General features: G+C 40.8%; 1 protein-coding gene across 3 annotated transcripts in view; it reads left to right on the top strand.

Annotated features, from left to right (window-relative positions):
* The window catches only part of LOC124157082 (ATP-binding cassette sub-family G member 1), a 57,117-nt gene that overhangs the window by 442 nt on the left and 39,933 nt on the right, over nt 1-16,742 (top strand). For 2 of the 3 annotated variants that reach the window (XM_046531562.1, XM_046531560.1), the window contains exon 1: nt 15,060-15,220. The exons of the other annotated variant lie outside the window; for it this stretch is intronic. The gene's annotated coding sequence lies outside the window, so the exon portion shown is untranslated. Of the gene's footprint in view, nt 1-15,059; nt 15,221-16,742 lie in introns of those variants that run through there. 3 annotated transcript variants of the gene reach the window in all.

Raw genomic sequence — 16,742 nt, 5'->3', positions numbered from 1 at the left:
ATCTAGCCACATTTTCCTCGTTCATAGACGTCATGTGATCCTTTTGTTGAGGATGTTCGGTTCAAGGATTTCGTATTTGAACTTGCAATTTCGTCCAGTCATCGCTGTTTGTTGGTGTCCGTTGCGTCCTACGGGTGAACTCCTTAGTGGAACAAGCAAAGATTATTTTGGGTGTTCCCTATTTGTAATGATATATCTTCCGAATGAATGACGAGCTATGTAAGATGTATGAAACATGTTTTCCTTGAAAGCGACCTTTATGTTTGTTGCTCGGTAAAGCTTTCTCATTATTCCCCGGGTTCGATTGAGAGGGTCTAAATTCCCCGTATATAATGCTTTTAAGCATTAACAACTTTGTGGATTAAGCTTGCCAGATTAAGGTAGTTGTAAATTAAATTTGTAATTAGGTAGTATGAAATAAAGGTATAATGTATTAGTATTAGCGAATTAAACTCGGTGAAGTGTTTGTCATTTTTAAATTGTAGCGATTGAAGCCTTACTTGGTGTCAGTTGGTAGTTTGTATAAGATATCATAATCTCGGCTTCGAATGACCACAAAATACGTAAATAATCGTGTAATTTAGTGCGTTGTCTGCGTTCTTAAGCATGGAAACTGTAGCATAGATACAAGTCTGTGTGAATCTTTGAAAGATTTCACGTACATATTTCTTTCCCACTGTCCCATTTTGAAGTGCTTGTCCATTGGCTTGTCTGATTTACGTGTGAAATAATTCATTCGTTCACTAATTATTTCCTTAAAGATTTCACATGTGTGTTTTACCTTGACTCACAATAGCTCCTAGCTCTCTGTGGTGCTTAGGCTATGCAAGAATTACATCCTCACCAAGGGAGTGATACGTTTCCTTGGTATATTACTTACTGGTTAATTTTAGTGGATACTTAACAGTTATAACTCAGCTAACCTCTCTCATGAACTTATTAGGTACTTTTGGAGGATTTAAATTCAATGTTTTCTTTTGCTGTAAAACCTTGGCTGAAAAATTCTGCCATAGCCATTTTATCCCTTTTATATATCATGTCTATTCAGCTTGTGTATGCAGTTTTATAAAACTTACTTATATTTTTTGTGCTCATTTTGATTGGACCATCCATGGGGAGAGTCCACCATGACAGGGTTTGTTTACCATTGTTTTGAAATTCTCGATTGTCATGCGGCATAAAAAATAGAGAAGCCCATATATTTCCATTAAACAACTACTTTTCTGATAGCTAATCGTGATGAACTATCAACTGTGTGTATCACTTTGCAGAAAATTTGACGCATGCAGGTTGCCACTACTCCCTTTTGCATCTGCCTTGTATGGTTAATAGTTGTTTCCACTCTTTCTTTCTTTCCCTGATGAAAGCTTATCCTTATTTTGTCAATGAGCTATGTCTCAAATGATGCTGTCAACTTAAGAAAAGTGGGCAACTTCTTTTTTTGTGTCGAACTTGAGCAGAGAAGAAAATTGAGGGAGAGACTGAAAGAGAAAGGAATCTTTTTTTCTTTCGTAGTTACTCATCTGATCCTTTCATCTTACACTTTCTTTTAATGAATTACTGTTTCGTGATAGAGTTATCAACTCTATTCTGGCTTTGATCACTTAACCATCATCCCTTGTTGTGGCCTTTTTTAACTGTACATCAGCTGAATGTAAGGAATTTTTTAATTTCCCTCACATATTTTCTGGGTATCACAGTGAATCTGTGCATGAAGAAAATTTCCAGTAAGTACTGTTATCCTTGCTTTATAAGTTATATCACATCTGAAAGACCACCCTCCCTGGCTCCACAAGTATATGCTACATAAGCTCAATGGGCAACATCATCTTCAGAGCATTTAACATGTTTCTAAGCCCTTCAGTATAAATGCAAAAAGCTCTCAGGGTTGCCAGCTGTTTAGGTGATGGAGTGCTGCTTACATGCAGTAGGTGGGCAATATGAGAAATTCATATACATACATATATCAAATACATATTTCTCATATTTTTGTAATTTCTATTTTGTATTTAAAATACAATATCTGAAAATATCTCGTCTTTTGTTATTAAAAGTACTTAAAAGGAAGTATTTTGCAATTTCTAAATGAATGTGAAATCATAATGCATAATTTTTGCAGCACAAAATATGTACGAAATACATATAAAACACAAGGCCAGTTTTGATTACGTCATTTACCCCTTTTACTGCCAGTCCATTTCAGGTGGGATGTACGAAGACAGCCAAGGCTAGTTTCCAGAATTTGCTACATTTCGAATTTTAAAAATTTTCAGCTACTTAATTTTATTAAATGTCTAATTTTTTCCCAATTCTTAAGGTATAATTATATCTTATAACCATAGATAAATTATGAGGGGTTTACTTAAATTACAGCCGTTGAAAAGGCCACAATCGTGAAAAAAATTCAAATCAGTCGGGCCGCATAAATCGGCCCCTGGCAGTTTTTGCTCAACCAGCGAGGGCCGATATATGTCGGCCTGGTGGCAGTAAAAGGTTTAAGTTACTATGTGACCAATGAAGTGTTGAAGGTGTCAATGCTGTTGTTTTGATACCTGCTGACACCGCTATAAAATTATTCATGATGCACCGCGGCTATTGTATAACCCCTAATGATGCTTGATGTTTACGACGCCTGTGACATTTACATAATTATCCCACTGAGCTTTTTTTGGAGTGACTACACACATGGCAGATTTTGTCATCGCAGGAAATTTACCATTCTGGCTTTTCTTGAGCTCTCACTAAACCCAGGTGTATAGAGAGATAGAGTAGCTGAGAAGCGGTTATCAGCAATTCAAGAGCATGTGATGTCATTAAGTTATCTATGGAAGGTTTAAAGACCATCAATTTTTCATTGCAAATAGCTCAAGTAGCAGGTGATGCGTCAAAAATGGAAAAATATGGGTCTTTTAACTGTCTATCACAATCCGCTAATTTTAAAACATGAGTGAACTAGTCCAATGCCATTGGGACTATATTGCTGTTTAGTATCTAATTATGGATCAGTAAGTGATTTCTTAAAGGTATTTGGTGGTTAATCAGGACCCTGCATTTTCCAATACAAAAGTGCTAAAATGCTGGGGCCTCTCAGAAAGAGGAGATGTTCATGTGCCTATGCACCCAATGTAATAAAGGAACAAGAGGTGTCCTCTGCTGCAAACCTTCACGGAGGAAAATATCACAGTCACCAATATATTCTAAACTTCCGCCAAAACCTCAAAAATGAAAAAAAGTATAACTGTGACCAACGTTTCAATTATAATAGCTTTGTGAAAATCAGACACTGAAATCCTCCTCGTGAAAGAGAATTGAAAAATATGCATATGTTGATGCTTTAAAACAATAATAAAAAATCATGCAGCATTCCAGGAACAATCCCCCTTCCAAACAAAATTCTTGTTTGACAGGAATTCCCCAATCTGATACATTGATTCCGCCTAGCCCTCTCCCCTCCCTCATACGTCGGGATCCTGTAACACAGTACTGTTCTTTCAACGAGCCAAGTCCAATAAATTTGTTTGGTGAGACCAATGTATTTAATTCTAGACGGAGTGGAAAGAGCTAAATAATCTTTAATTTGCAGCACTGAAAATTTTAAATTGAATTGTGGGAAGGTAGATTGTATTTAGTTTCAATGAAGCATCTTGAAATTATCGATATTTTTGGTTGAAGTACAAAATTCTGGATAAATTTGTGTTTTACATTTGAAATACAATTTTAAATAGTAACTTGTATGATATCCTATTCTCTCTCAAAAGTAAATTTAGCTTTTCATGCGTTGGTGAAGTCATAAGCGCTCCGGCTTACGGGCTCGTGCAAAAATGAACTGGAATATTATTTTATGTACCCTTTCAGGGGCGTATCTATGATTTTGTTCTGGGGGGGCACAAGGATACCCCGTAATACAAAACAAACGCAATGATAACTGGACCGTATTAAAAATTTTGCATATTTTTAAGGGTGTGGGGGGGACGTGCCCCCTCCCAGAATCCGCCTATGTAGCCTTTTACTAATTTTAGAGACAAATTAGCTAAGAAAAAAGTTATAGTTCCCCAATAACCTCTTCTTTGTCATTGCCGGCCTCGGTGGCGGTGGGGTAAAGTCCTCGCCTGCCATACCGATGGTCGCCGGTTTGAGTCACGCCTGGGTAGTTGCCTTATCCAGGGCATTGTTGATTGTGATCGTGCTCCGCTGTTGATTGTTGTAGAACTTCCCTGTTGCAGAGGCGTGTGTGCTGTTTGGTGAAAAAATAAATAAAATCGTTTCTGGCTTGATTTGGTGGAAGTTCGATGTATCCACGATGAAGGAACACAAATGGGAATTTCCACTCTTTTTAATTCCAAAACTCAACAGCCGATCCAGGTTTCAACACATTGTGTCATTTTCAAGGTGAAAGGCTTTTTGAAACATGTGTCGGTTGTTGAGTGTTTGAATTAAAAAGTGTGGAAGTTACCATTTGTGTTCTTTCGTCGTGGCTCATTTTTCTTGCTTCCGTGTTCATCCTATACCTCCCAGAGCGCCTCTATTCGTACTCAAAAGACTATGTCCTCGTCCCAATGCAGTGAAACTTGTATCATTTGATTACCCACGGTTCCTTTTAAGCGTGGTCGATATATTGTTAAGTGTCACGATATTTAAAAAATTATCGGTAATCCGGCGTTAGGTTTCGAAAATTATTGTTAACTCTAATCGACGAAAAATTAAACTGAAAAAGTGAATATGAAATGACAGTACGCATTACCTACTTCCTTTCTTACATTTCGAAATAATTCATTTTCTGCCTTCAATAGACGTTTTTAAACACCCTGCAATGGTCTTCTCGGGTTATGTGTTTGATTCTGTTTTAAGTTCTCCGCTCAAAATATTGTTATGTCACTAAGAATCTTTTTAACAGGGTAGGTATAACAACGTCATTCTTCAGTCAGAACCTTTTTTCTCGCAACAAAAACCTTTTTTCTTTCGTTCGGAAGAGTTGTTACAGTGGCGCCGACTCCATGGGACGTGAGGGGGCCCGAGCCCCCTCAAAAATTCGTTATGGGTATGAGGAAAAAATGTGTCAGGCTTGTCGATTTTCCCCGGAGAGTCCAGATATCGAGATTCGAGTTATCAGGGTTCTAATGTTGATCATATGACTCTTCTAAAATGCTTAAAAAACTTAAAACACACCACTTATAAAATTTCCCGGGGCAAGATCCCCGGTTTGGGGCCCCCCCAATATTTTTTGTAAGTCGGCATCCCGGAGTTGTTACCTCGTTTTGAATGGGTTTTCAATAGTCCTGATGAAACAATTTTTGACAGAAAAATGCTATTTGCTATTGACTGTACTGCCTTTGTTTATGACGACTTGTCTCTTGTACTCTACCCGTATATTTGTATTCATGAGCTCATCCCTAGGCTCCTATAGCGACCTCTCACCCTCTCTGGATCTTGCTCTCCCATCGTCAACTTTGGTACCCCTTGAACAAAATATAATGGATATTTTTGACCGTGTGACTTCCTTTAGAATCCCTACAGAACTAATTTAATATCATTTTGGACTGACCGACTCGCTGTAATATCGTGAACTAATGGGATAAGATTACCAGGGGAGCAGCTATATATCAAGGCTAGGGTGGGGTTTCAGGCGCAACTAATACTGGGGTATCTGGGTGTGTGGTATACCCGCCAGGGTAAGCGGGAGATGTGGGGGCCCTCCGCCAGAAAAATTGAGATAAATGGCTCAAAAAGTTGAGTTTTACGGCCTTCTGAGGGTTATTTTGTTAATACTCACACTGTTCTATAAGCAACATAAATCCAATTAACTAAAATAGATTTAAAGTAAAAATTTCTCTGAGCTCTGGGGAGGGGGGGTTTATCCCCCAAACCCCCCCCCCCCCCCTCGCTGCGCCACTGAAGATAATTACTATTTCCTGCTGACTCTGAAGCTTTATCTATATGATCCCTGGAATTGGCAGAGATAAGTTCGAATTAAACTTATAGTCAAGAAAAAGGCTTGCTCCGTAATTGCTGCGTTAAGTAAGCTGAGTTAATCGTATAATTTTCGTGAAGTCCAGCCGATAAAATTCTCAAAATTACTGAGGAACGGTAATTAGGTCGTCCAAAATTCCTAGAAAAGGATTTATTATTACACTCCATTAGGATTGTCGATTCATAATTTAATCACCTCTAAGGTATTTGGAAGATATTTTAGTACAGCGGCAGGTAGTGTTAATGACTTTTCTTAAACCATAATTTATTCAACTTCAGATATCTGTTATTCACTCTGTATAGAACTCATCCCAATTTCGAAAACATTGACGAAAAAACTTTTTTTGAAGAAAGGCCGAAGGCAAAGTTTTTAATTTCTCGTCTCCTTCCAAAAACTTTTTTTTGTAAAAACTCTAACACGAATGATTTATCCTGCTCAATTGACCGCCATAATATGAAAATCTTGGCGAGTCACTTTCGTTGTTTCAATAACTGGGCAACTTCACTATTACTGCCCTTCGGCACAAACTGCGACGAGGAATACTTAACGGGAGACTGATGTTGAGCACTCGGCTAGAAATGAGCGAGCCAGTATCTTAGACGGCATATTAAGGGAAAACGCAATTTGTATAATGGGAAAATCTGCACAAAAAATGTTCAAAGTAAAAGAACTAATGTGGGTACATAAATGGGTAGCCGCCGAGGACAAAGGGCATGGGGAACGCGCCAAACGTTTATTGTCGTCCGAACATGGCTTCTGCGCTAAGACCTGAGGGTCAAATCGTCAGATGAGGGGGTATACCATAAAGGCACCGCAAATAGTTGAGTGCAATGCGCTCAAGATTAAGGTTAATCCAGTCTCTCAAACGGACCGCTACGGTTATCACGCGAAGTTCCCGAGTGCCTACCCAGTGTATTGCGGGTCACCGGGCGCTAGAACCATCCGACATCAATTTGCTCAACCACGAAAAAATCGTTAAGTTGCTAGTTTGCGCAGGATTTTATTGTTCCGTTACATAGAAAATGCTTGTAGTATATATTTAAGCGAAAAACAGTTTATTATTTATTAATGTATAATGATCATTCGGAAAGTGATGTTTTCCTAAAATCATAGCTAATTGTATCTAAAGGCCGTTTTACACGGTACACGGAATTGCGCAATCTGACGTACGTGCGAAGGCGCAATCAAAATTGCGTCGTGTAAAGCGGTGGATTGCTATAACACATGCGAGAATGCGTGAACGCGAGACGGCAAAATAGCCCATGTTCTAATTTCGTTCATGCATTCGCGCAATTCAACGCCATTTTAGAAATTAATGCAGCTCTAACCTGCGCAATTCCGTGTACCGTGTAAAACGGCCTTAATAGATGTATATTATCGTTATATATTCGCCAATATAACAATCTTTATGTTTTGTCCGCATAACAGGGCAACAAGCATTGAGGTATTTTGCAAAAATTATAGGTTTGTATTTTCGCGATTTTTGTCACTTTCTGAAGGTCAATATACATATAACGAACATATTCAATAAAAATGAGTTGACGTATTTGGGTATCTAGGCATTCTAGAACAATACTATGCAACTTTTGCACCAATGCAGTATGGTAAAAAAATTGGGTTTTGGCCAGCTTTTTTCGATTTCCGCCCACTGCGCGATGCGTGACGGCGACATCGCGCTCCATTTCGGTGCACACACCGTGATCACGGATCCGTGATCATCAGCATTTGCACTCCGGGAAACTTGTACGCGACGCGACTGCGTGGCTTAGCGCCTTACGCTACAGTTTCCGACGACGCGCAATGGTTTTCACGCATTATTGCGAACCACTTTCCCGGACCCGTGGCCATGGCGTCGCGTATCACGCAGCCGCGGATGCGTGATTCTTGGAAACCAGTCATAACGCCTCGTGGTCGCGTCGCGAACAAGTTGCCTGGGAGGCAACAGCTGCGGGTCCCCGATCCGTAATCGCGAACCGCGCATTGCTCGCGCGATGCACGGTGGCAGCCAGGAACACGAAGATGCCGTGCTGCCATAACGACAATCGCGCGTTCACGCCTCCGCGCATCAAGCAGAACTGTTAAGGCCGTATTGCACGGTACACGGAATTGCGCAATCTGACGTACGTGCGAAGGCGCAATCAAAATTGCGTCACGTAAAGCGGTGAATTGCTAGAATATATGCGAGAATGCGTGGATGCGAGACGGCAAAATAGCCCCTGTTCTAATTTCGTTCATGCATTCGCGCAATTCCGTGCCCCGTGTAAAACGGCCTTTAGGAAACCAGCGCTTCTCGTGGACCATTGTTGTTTACACAGTTGTGAGTGATTCATTCACGTAATGAGAGGTTTTCCTTGGACTAATGAACGAACCGGAACTCTGATTACGTGATCTACTAATGAAAAGCGGGATGCAACTTTCGCTTTTTTTATTTTATCTTATGAAGGAATGACTGAATAAGAAAGGCATATTTTTATTGTTATTACGGTGCGAGTTCTAACCAATCGTTTTCAATAAGATTGTGTATATTTATCACATTTATGCTAATTTGGATATACTTTTTGTTATGCACCGTTTTAATATGTTTAATGTTGTAATTTCCTTGACAAAACTCATGCATGTATCGTCTCAAAAATGTTAATTAACTATTATTTTATTAGGGTTGGCGTAGAATTTGCTTTAATCGACTGCTTCTTCAACTACTGAAATAGTCTCCTAATTTGCACTTTTAGAATTTTTTTTCTTTTTTACTAACGCCTACACGCCCCCTATTTACGGAAAATCGTAGGATTTTTTCTTCCCCACAGGCAAATCTTTCCTTTCTGTAAAAATCATGGTTTCGCTAGTAGTGGGCCCAGGTCAATTCTATAGCGGCGGGGATATTCCACGTCCCCCTCTGCCTTCCCTATCCCAAAGGCGTCGTCGGGCTTCTATCGCGGCGGCGCCTCTTTCCTTTTTCCTTCCCATTCCACTCCCCTCCCCGGGAACGCGGGCGTATCAGTTGTAGTACTGGGTCCCGGCCCCGATGGTTGTAACGGTTGTAACCCTGGAAGAACCCCCCTTGGGTTCTCATTGGCGACGCCTACAGGGAATTAAACGCTTCTTGCCTCGGGATGGGAAGGGGTCATGACCCCCACCCGCTGGTTCCACTATTCCTGAATGTCCCGCCCGTGTTTCCATTTCCTCCCCCTAGGTTTTCGTTTTTCCTCCCTAAATATTTCCGTCATTCCATCACCTGTGCCATTAGAGAGTTGTTTAACGGAAAATAGCCGTTTGAGTGTAATTTTCGTTTCTTGCATTTCTGTCCTGAATTTTGAGCAATGTACATTCCACTCCACATTTTTTTTTTGCTTCATAGACCTACGAGCGTTGCTGTTCACCGTCGGAATATTCGTCCAAAACTGCTATGATCGTGCAGAGGGCGCGTTTCACAGCTATCACGTGCATTGGGAAGTCGCTGGAGACGCGAAGACTACATCTTAACGCTAGGATTGATTGAACTAGTAAAAATAGATATCTTTCTGAGCGACACGGAGAACATCATCTTTGAACCTCGCTACGTTTCCAGATACGACGAAAACGATAATATAGGAGAGAAAGTTTTCCGAACGGATAGGTATAGGAATTCGTTTTTCCCCCGAACGACGCTAATGCATTAGGTAAACTTCCACGAGCGATTTTTATCATGTAAATGGGTGTTCTAACATCCCCTACCGAACGCTTACTGTGTTGGATTTTTGGATTGTATGTAGACGAAGAATGAACCTAGGCATAAGATAATAATAATAAAAAACGTCTTTATTGGGCGATATTGAGACTAGTAAGGCCCTTCTTCCATCTAACCCCTCGTCAAACATGAAATATATGTCAATATAGTTAAACACATTGTGAAGTTCCTCATGAAATTACATGCAGAGAAATTACATAAAAAGAAATAGAAGTTCCATTTTCAATCAACAAATAAAATTATATATTAACTAAGTTACCATTGACCAAGTGTAAAAATATGTTAGTGAACGTGGGAAAAACCTAAGGATATTGATTGTTGTCCTTATTGGAAGGAACCCACTGCAGGAAAACGCCCACACAAGAAGATACGTAAGATACGTGCGTACAAGATGTATTTCTACAGCTGAGAACAGCCATTCGATGACGCTGCCTTTTTCTGCCTGTGTTCGTTTACGCTTTGAAGATGCCTTCCGGCTTCCTCGCCACCTGCAGCAGCAATCTCATCTCATCTCGAATGGGAAAAAGACGTTTGCGAACTGTGGAACGTGCATCGCTCGACCGTGGAGCAGCGCCGAAGCGCTTTGAGTGTCACGGTCGGCTGCTCCATCCCCGGCAGTGGGGTCGTTCACTCACACACAAAATCGCAACTCACTATGGGAAATTGGTAAAATTTCGGACCTTTTAATCACGAGGAAAAAATTGTAAGTATATATTATCTTCAATCCTAGTGAAGGCTTACGCTGGTTGATTTCATTGGAGTATTTAGCTCTTCCGGGATTTACTCCATGCTTTTCTCCGTGTCTCTTCTGGAAAAAATATTCGAAAAATCACTGACCATGCGTAAGGGACTAAGGAACATGGTCAACAGCGACGCCGAGTATTCACCCAGCAAAGCGTGGAAGCCGGCCACTGGAGGAGAATTCGGTTGGCTGATTTCCGGCCAATCACGTGGCACCTGACAGCCGATAAACAGTATAAAAGTATGGCTTACTTCATCCAAACGTCATCAGCCCTGATGATGGAACGCGATTCGGGTTTCGAAACGTCGGCAGAATGGAGAGCGATAATTTATCCCTAAGAAAAAGAAGCCCTTATAGCCTTTTTTTGACCCGAACTTGATTGATGTGGGTGGCAGTCGCCGTACGCCCCACGTATGGTTTCTAAGGAATATGGTAAGAATTGGAGAAAATCAAGGAAGAGTCCGGGAAACATATTCAATTTCATTTCAATAATTCTCATTCACGGCCGGTTCTTTGGTGTATAGTTTCTCACAAAATTACGCCAGCGCACCCCTAAACTAATATCATGTAGGCCGAGCTCTGGATCAGTACCATCCGACAATTAATATTAAAGGTTACCATTAGCCCTTACTGCCCTTTTGCACTGACGCAAGTGCTCCTCATTACGTTAATCAAGTTTCCTAGCGACTGTAGCATTAACAATCCGCAAAATTAAAAAAGATAATTAATTAGTGAATAATACGTCCTTGGACAGGTGCATAGAAAGAATACAATCGAAACTTAGGCTTTCTTTTCTTGAAGGACTCGTTAACTCAGTTTTCAGTCAGTCACCCGCAATCGCAATTCAATTCAATTTATTCAGTGACCATAAGCATATGAATAATGCATGGCTTTGTCAATATATTACATGTTTCACATTCCATATAAATAAAAAAATATTATGCACAATATCAAAACAATATGAAAAATACAATACATACAATTTACAATTTTTTTGGATTAACTCCTTTCAGTTATACATTTAAATTAGTTTCAATTAGAAAATCATCTACACTATAGAATAATTTACATGAAAGTAGTTTTTTCACAGCACACTTGAATTTAAAGGAACTTTTGAAATTTTTAATATAGGCAGGCAATTTATTGTGCATAAGTATTCCCTGATGATCAATCCCTTTAATCATTTTATTTACTCTGTGCAGACTTACATTGAATGCATTTTGGCTTCTTGTATTATGACTATGAAGGTCACAATTTTTAATAAACTTGTCTTGATTTTTGTTTATAAGAGACACTGTTTCAAGAATGTATACGCAGGGAAGAGGTAAGATTTCTAGTTTCTCAAAAATAGGTTTGCTGGGAGCTCTATTATTAGAATTAGTTATTATGCGAATAATCTTTTTTTGCATTTTTAATAATTTCGGAAGGAAGATAGAGGAGCCCCAAAAGGGAATACCCAATCCATTTCAAGAATTCGGTTAAAATGTTGCATGAAAGGATTAGTTACCAAACGGTATCTATCTCGTCCAACCATTCTGTTGCTGGTGAAAACAACAAAGAAAGTTGCCGCCCACTTTTTCATGAGTTAGTGACGTATGCATGTACTCGGATAATATCACTGACAATGAGTGTGAACAGCAGTGAACCACATGAGACCGTTGCGTGAGGACGAGAAGCGACCGAAATATTTTTATTAATTAAAATATCCGATGTGAGTAAACGATCCCATTCAGTTCGGAAGTACTTCTCTGGCGTGAGGAGGAATTCGCCGACGTGAGGATGAAGATGAGCTGGCGGTGAGTGCATCTATGAATAGGCGACATTGCGAAAGCAGTCTATTAATCAGTGAAATGGAATACTTACGCGCAATCGTCAGAAATCGCTTCCCCAGTGGCTTAGCTTCGAGTGGCTGACTCCGATCTTGCAAGTGATCTTTTTGTTAGTGAATATGATAGATCTTTTCGATAGGTACTTACAGAAATGGACGTAAAATTGACGATATCGAACCTAATATCTCCGCTGCAGAATTTTAATCACCTCTATCCGCGTACAACTCTACAAGCATCCTCGATAGCCGTTGGATTGGCTCAGTTCCAATGTTATAACTGTTAATTATATTGTGGTGAATTTGTTAGAATTATCTTCTATGCTAGTCAGTAAATTGAAAATATCAATTATGACACCTGTCAAAATTGCTTTGATTAGGAGAGTTCGACTTACGTGTGCTAACGTCTTTTTCGAAAAAGTTCAGGATGAAAAATATATATCCAAAAAAAGTGTGAGTAGGGAGGATAACGTAATCAATACTAACACATTCATCAAAGAATTAAAAATTGTCTAAAGTTGTGTTCCAGTTCGCCAGTTAGGTACCCAAATCCTAGGATTTGGGCAGGGCGTCTTCGAAGGGTGTCCCAACTCGTTTGGCAGCATAAGGGAGCGGATTTAGGTCCCTTTCTTGACCGCCAAATATGGGCATCGATGAGTGCATCCTTATCCCATTATTCAAAGCATCATATGCGTTCTTGGGAAGAAGTCAGGGGAAGCGCAATATGGCTACCAACGGAGAAAAGTGTTTTGTTTATAAATAGTGTTGATAAATAAAGTCTTGTTCCTTTTTAATTGTAATAATGAAATATCGTTACCGGGAGTGATGGCATTACGGAGATTTTCGTTTGAATTAGAAAGGAAGAGGGATAGACCTGATCTAAAAAATAGCTAACTGGAAAGTGGAATGCTAAAAAAATGAGGACATTTAAAAAGTGTTCTAACAATCAGTAAAGATAACGATTGAAATGCTATATATGTACTACATATAAAGGAATTCACGCTAAGATTTTGCAAGAAAATGATCTAATTACCTGAAAAAGAAGTGTGAAAAATAAATAGTGACCTAAAGCTACGAATAAAAAAATGTTCCAACTCCATCAACTACTATAGCAAAAAGTTCGCTTGATTTATTTAAAAGATGAATTTATTTTGGAAATTTAATTGCGGAATTTGATCCTGAGTCACTATAATCAGCAAAGATTTCCACCGTGTCCGCGATACAGTACTATACAAATTCACGTGTTCGGATTAGTGTGGTGGTGGCTTCCCAACCGTTGGACCCCGGTTAGAATTGCTGTTGTTGCAGTGAGTTTTAGACCCGGATTTTGTGATGAAGTACCTCGTGGAGAGCATTTCAAGTAGAGTTCTCCGTCCGTCGGATGGTATGTTAAGCCGTGGTCCTCTTGGTGTATTTCATGAAGAGCAGGATCGACGCCAGGTTTCACTCCACCCTTCCTTCCGTACCTTTCCTTCTTGGCTCAAGTGGCCCAACGTGTTTGTTGCCTTCTCTAAGATCCATTCAATCATATTCTGTAGTGAATGAAATCGTTTCAGGCGTGACTTTGTCGAATTTGTTTGAAAAACTCCACGATGAAACACCGTAGTAATAGTACTCCATCCGTCATTTTATGTGGAAGGACCTAGTTCTAAGTTCATCCCAGTTTCTTATCAGACAGTCATGTGCTGTTTTGGAATTCATGGCTTCACTTTCTTCAGGAATATAAGCGTCGCACGTAGCCTCCGAGTCTCTAGTGGCTGTCAACCTTATCCACGCGAAAGATCTAGATCTGTGACGACCCCAGCAGGACGAATTTCTCAACTTTTCCTCCACCGTGTCTTCGTATTTCTTTATGCTGCCTTCCTCAAATGACTCCGGTTGGAGAAGCCCTGGGGTAAAGGCCTAAAGGCCGGATTTAAAAGAAAATAGCGAATATAAAAAAAAACTCTTCCCTAAAAATGAATATAATTTCTCTAGGTCGTTAGTAATAAAAAATACTCGTACCGGACGCCACTTATCGTTTTTCTGGAAAAAGTATTGAAATTGATTTGAATTGTTTCTCAGCTGCCTTAATGTCTTTTATGTAGCATGCTTCTCCATTCCATATAATACCGTGTTATTTTTCGTCCGGATATGTCTTCTTCCTTGATTCATGGATTTAGCTAGCAAAACACGCTAGAAAATTGCATAGTAAAATGACTACGTCACGGCGCGTTCCAAAAAATGTCACGCTAATGGAAAATGGACCAAACTGAACGCTAATATTCCTGTGTAGTACCCAAGTAGCGCAATGTTTTTCCATGAACGGCGTCATTGACTTATGCGTACACTAATCTTACTCCTAAGTGTTCCCCTGAGGTTACTTTATTGCTTATTTTTTAGTAGACTAGGTTTGCTTCTGCAAAATTATGACAGGGCGGTGGTGCGTCGTTGCAGAAAGAGTGTTCTCGTTCTTTTTGTGTGTGACCTTAGAAAATGAGATATTCTAATTAATGCTGTTATCTGGCCTACACTCTTCAGCGGCGACACGTCCCACCGTAGGTGTAATCCATATCTACTTACGCTGAGAGAGATAATGGGCCGCCGATAGAGCCACTGATCGAAGGCTCTTTGTTTTTTCGTCTCATGTTGCGCGCGCTCTTTCTTCATCCGGCCGGTGGTGGACTCGTGAACTTCAATCTCCAACCCATTTCCTGACTCACGGATTGCGGCACGAGCGTCCTTTGTCCCCTCTTCGCCCCGATTATTATCACCACCGCCCCCTTCCATCGTCTCGGGGAAATGCACGCGGCGCGCACTTCACTTGTCTCCCTCCTCCCCGACGCGGCCACAAGACGTCAGAGCGATTCGAGGCGACTGCCTGAGCCCTCCGCTTTCTTCTTCGTCGTCTTCGGCGCGGTCTTCTCCAGTTTCTCTCGACCTCCGAACAATTCCCGGACAGTCCTTGGTCGGGTCGAAGCGGTAAGTCACCCGCCCGATTTGTGTTTTTTAAGTGCCCGGTTAATGAATGCGGAGTGACCTCCGTCGGCGGCGCCTTGGTCGTCGAGCTCTGCCTGCTCGTGCGTTCATGTCTCTTTGCCGCTCAGCTCCGTGACAATTGTTCGATACGCCCCACAGAGAAAAGCGGAAAAATCTGCAGAATTCTGTTGCGAAGGGAGACGTTGGCTTGTCTTCTTACAGGAATATTATTTTCGTTCTCCGTGTCTGACCTTAGGAGACGAAATTACCTCCCGTCCATCGCCTCCTTCACCGCCGTCAACGAACCTCTGTAGGTTATTTTTTTTCTGACTCGCGGTCATCCCTTTCTCTCTCTGTATTTTTTTGTCAGGTTATAATAGGTGGCTGTGCGGTGTTTTCCCCGATGCATTCATTACAATAAGTGACGGTCATTTATCGTAGGCTCGAATGATCGTTTTGCAATCGCCTCGGTTGTTCCGCCTCGCAATCTCTCCTTCGACAGACCTTGCTCCGACGTCTTTCGTCACTCTCCTCCGCGCGCGCTGTTCCGCCGCAAGAGGCCGCTCGCGCTTGAGGTCACTACCGCACTCCTCCCTACCCTCCCTACGCCCCTCCCCCCTCCCACACCCCTATCTCTAGCTCACTGCTCACCACAAGCCTATGCACTTCAACGCACGTTTACCGTTCGGAATCCGAACTTTCTCACTTTTCCATCGCTAAGGAAACTATACCTCGGTGATGACGAGGTCAAGTCCGTGCCTGCCATTCCGAAGGTCTAGGGTTCGAATCCCGCCTGGGGAGGTGACCCTCATTCAAGACATTTGTGTTCCTGATCGTCCCTTATTTCTTACCGATAAACCCCAATGTAATAGACCTCAATATGCTGTTTTCGGGATGGTGAAGGGTAAGACTTAAAGATAAATTGAGGTCGCCCCAGTCCGGAGCGACCCATTTATTTTTCAATATTTTCCTCGGAGTATTTGCAGCGGCGAGGAATAGCGTTGATAACGCATGGATTAGCTTTTGTCATTTGGTTAACTTCGGTCTAGAGACGTAATTATGCATTTACAGTGTAAAGGATTTAAGTTTAGTAGGTAGCACTCTGAAGTTAAATCAAAAGATGCGAGTTGTTTTATTAACGGAATCTTTAGAAATGTAAAGCTTCGCGAAACTTAGTTATGATTCATTTGACCATGCATAAATTTATCATATTCCATGTTAATCGCCTTAAAGCTATTAGGTAAAGTTTAAAAAAACTCTCCAGGTAATGGTACCATTCAAATATTGTCCTGTTGAGGAATGAGAATTTTTTTAACATTTTTTGAGATCTCTATTTCACCTGGAAAGTATGACAATTTTTGTCGAAGATAGATGAAAATTCGAATTCTTTTCGAAGCTCGCCTATGCTGTTTTTCCTTAATTAATCCATGTAGCTTAGTTTCTCGTAACGTTCGGATCTCCCTGCCGTCAGCGACGCGAGTGGCGTCTCTTGTAAACCCATTTAAATGCACGTTAGGTGACTGCA

Source organism: Ischnura elegans, chromosome 4, assembly GCF_921293095.1.
Source record: "Ischnura elegans chromosome 4, ioIscEleg1.1, whole genome shotgun sequence".
Taxonomy (NCBI): domain Eukaryota; kingdom Metazoa; phylum Arthropoda; class Insecta; order Odonata; family Coenagrionidae; genus Ischnura; species Ischnura elegans.
Note: the sequence above shows the minus strand (reverse complement) of the source record. Positions and strands in the feature narration are given on the sequence as shown.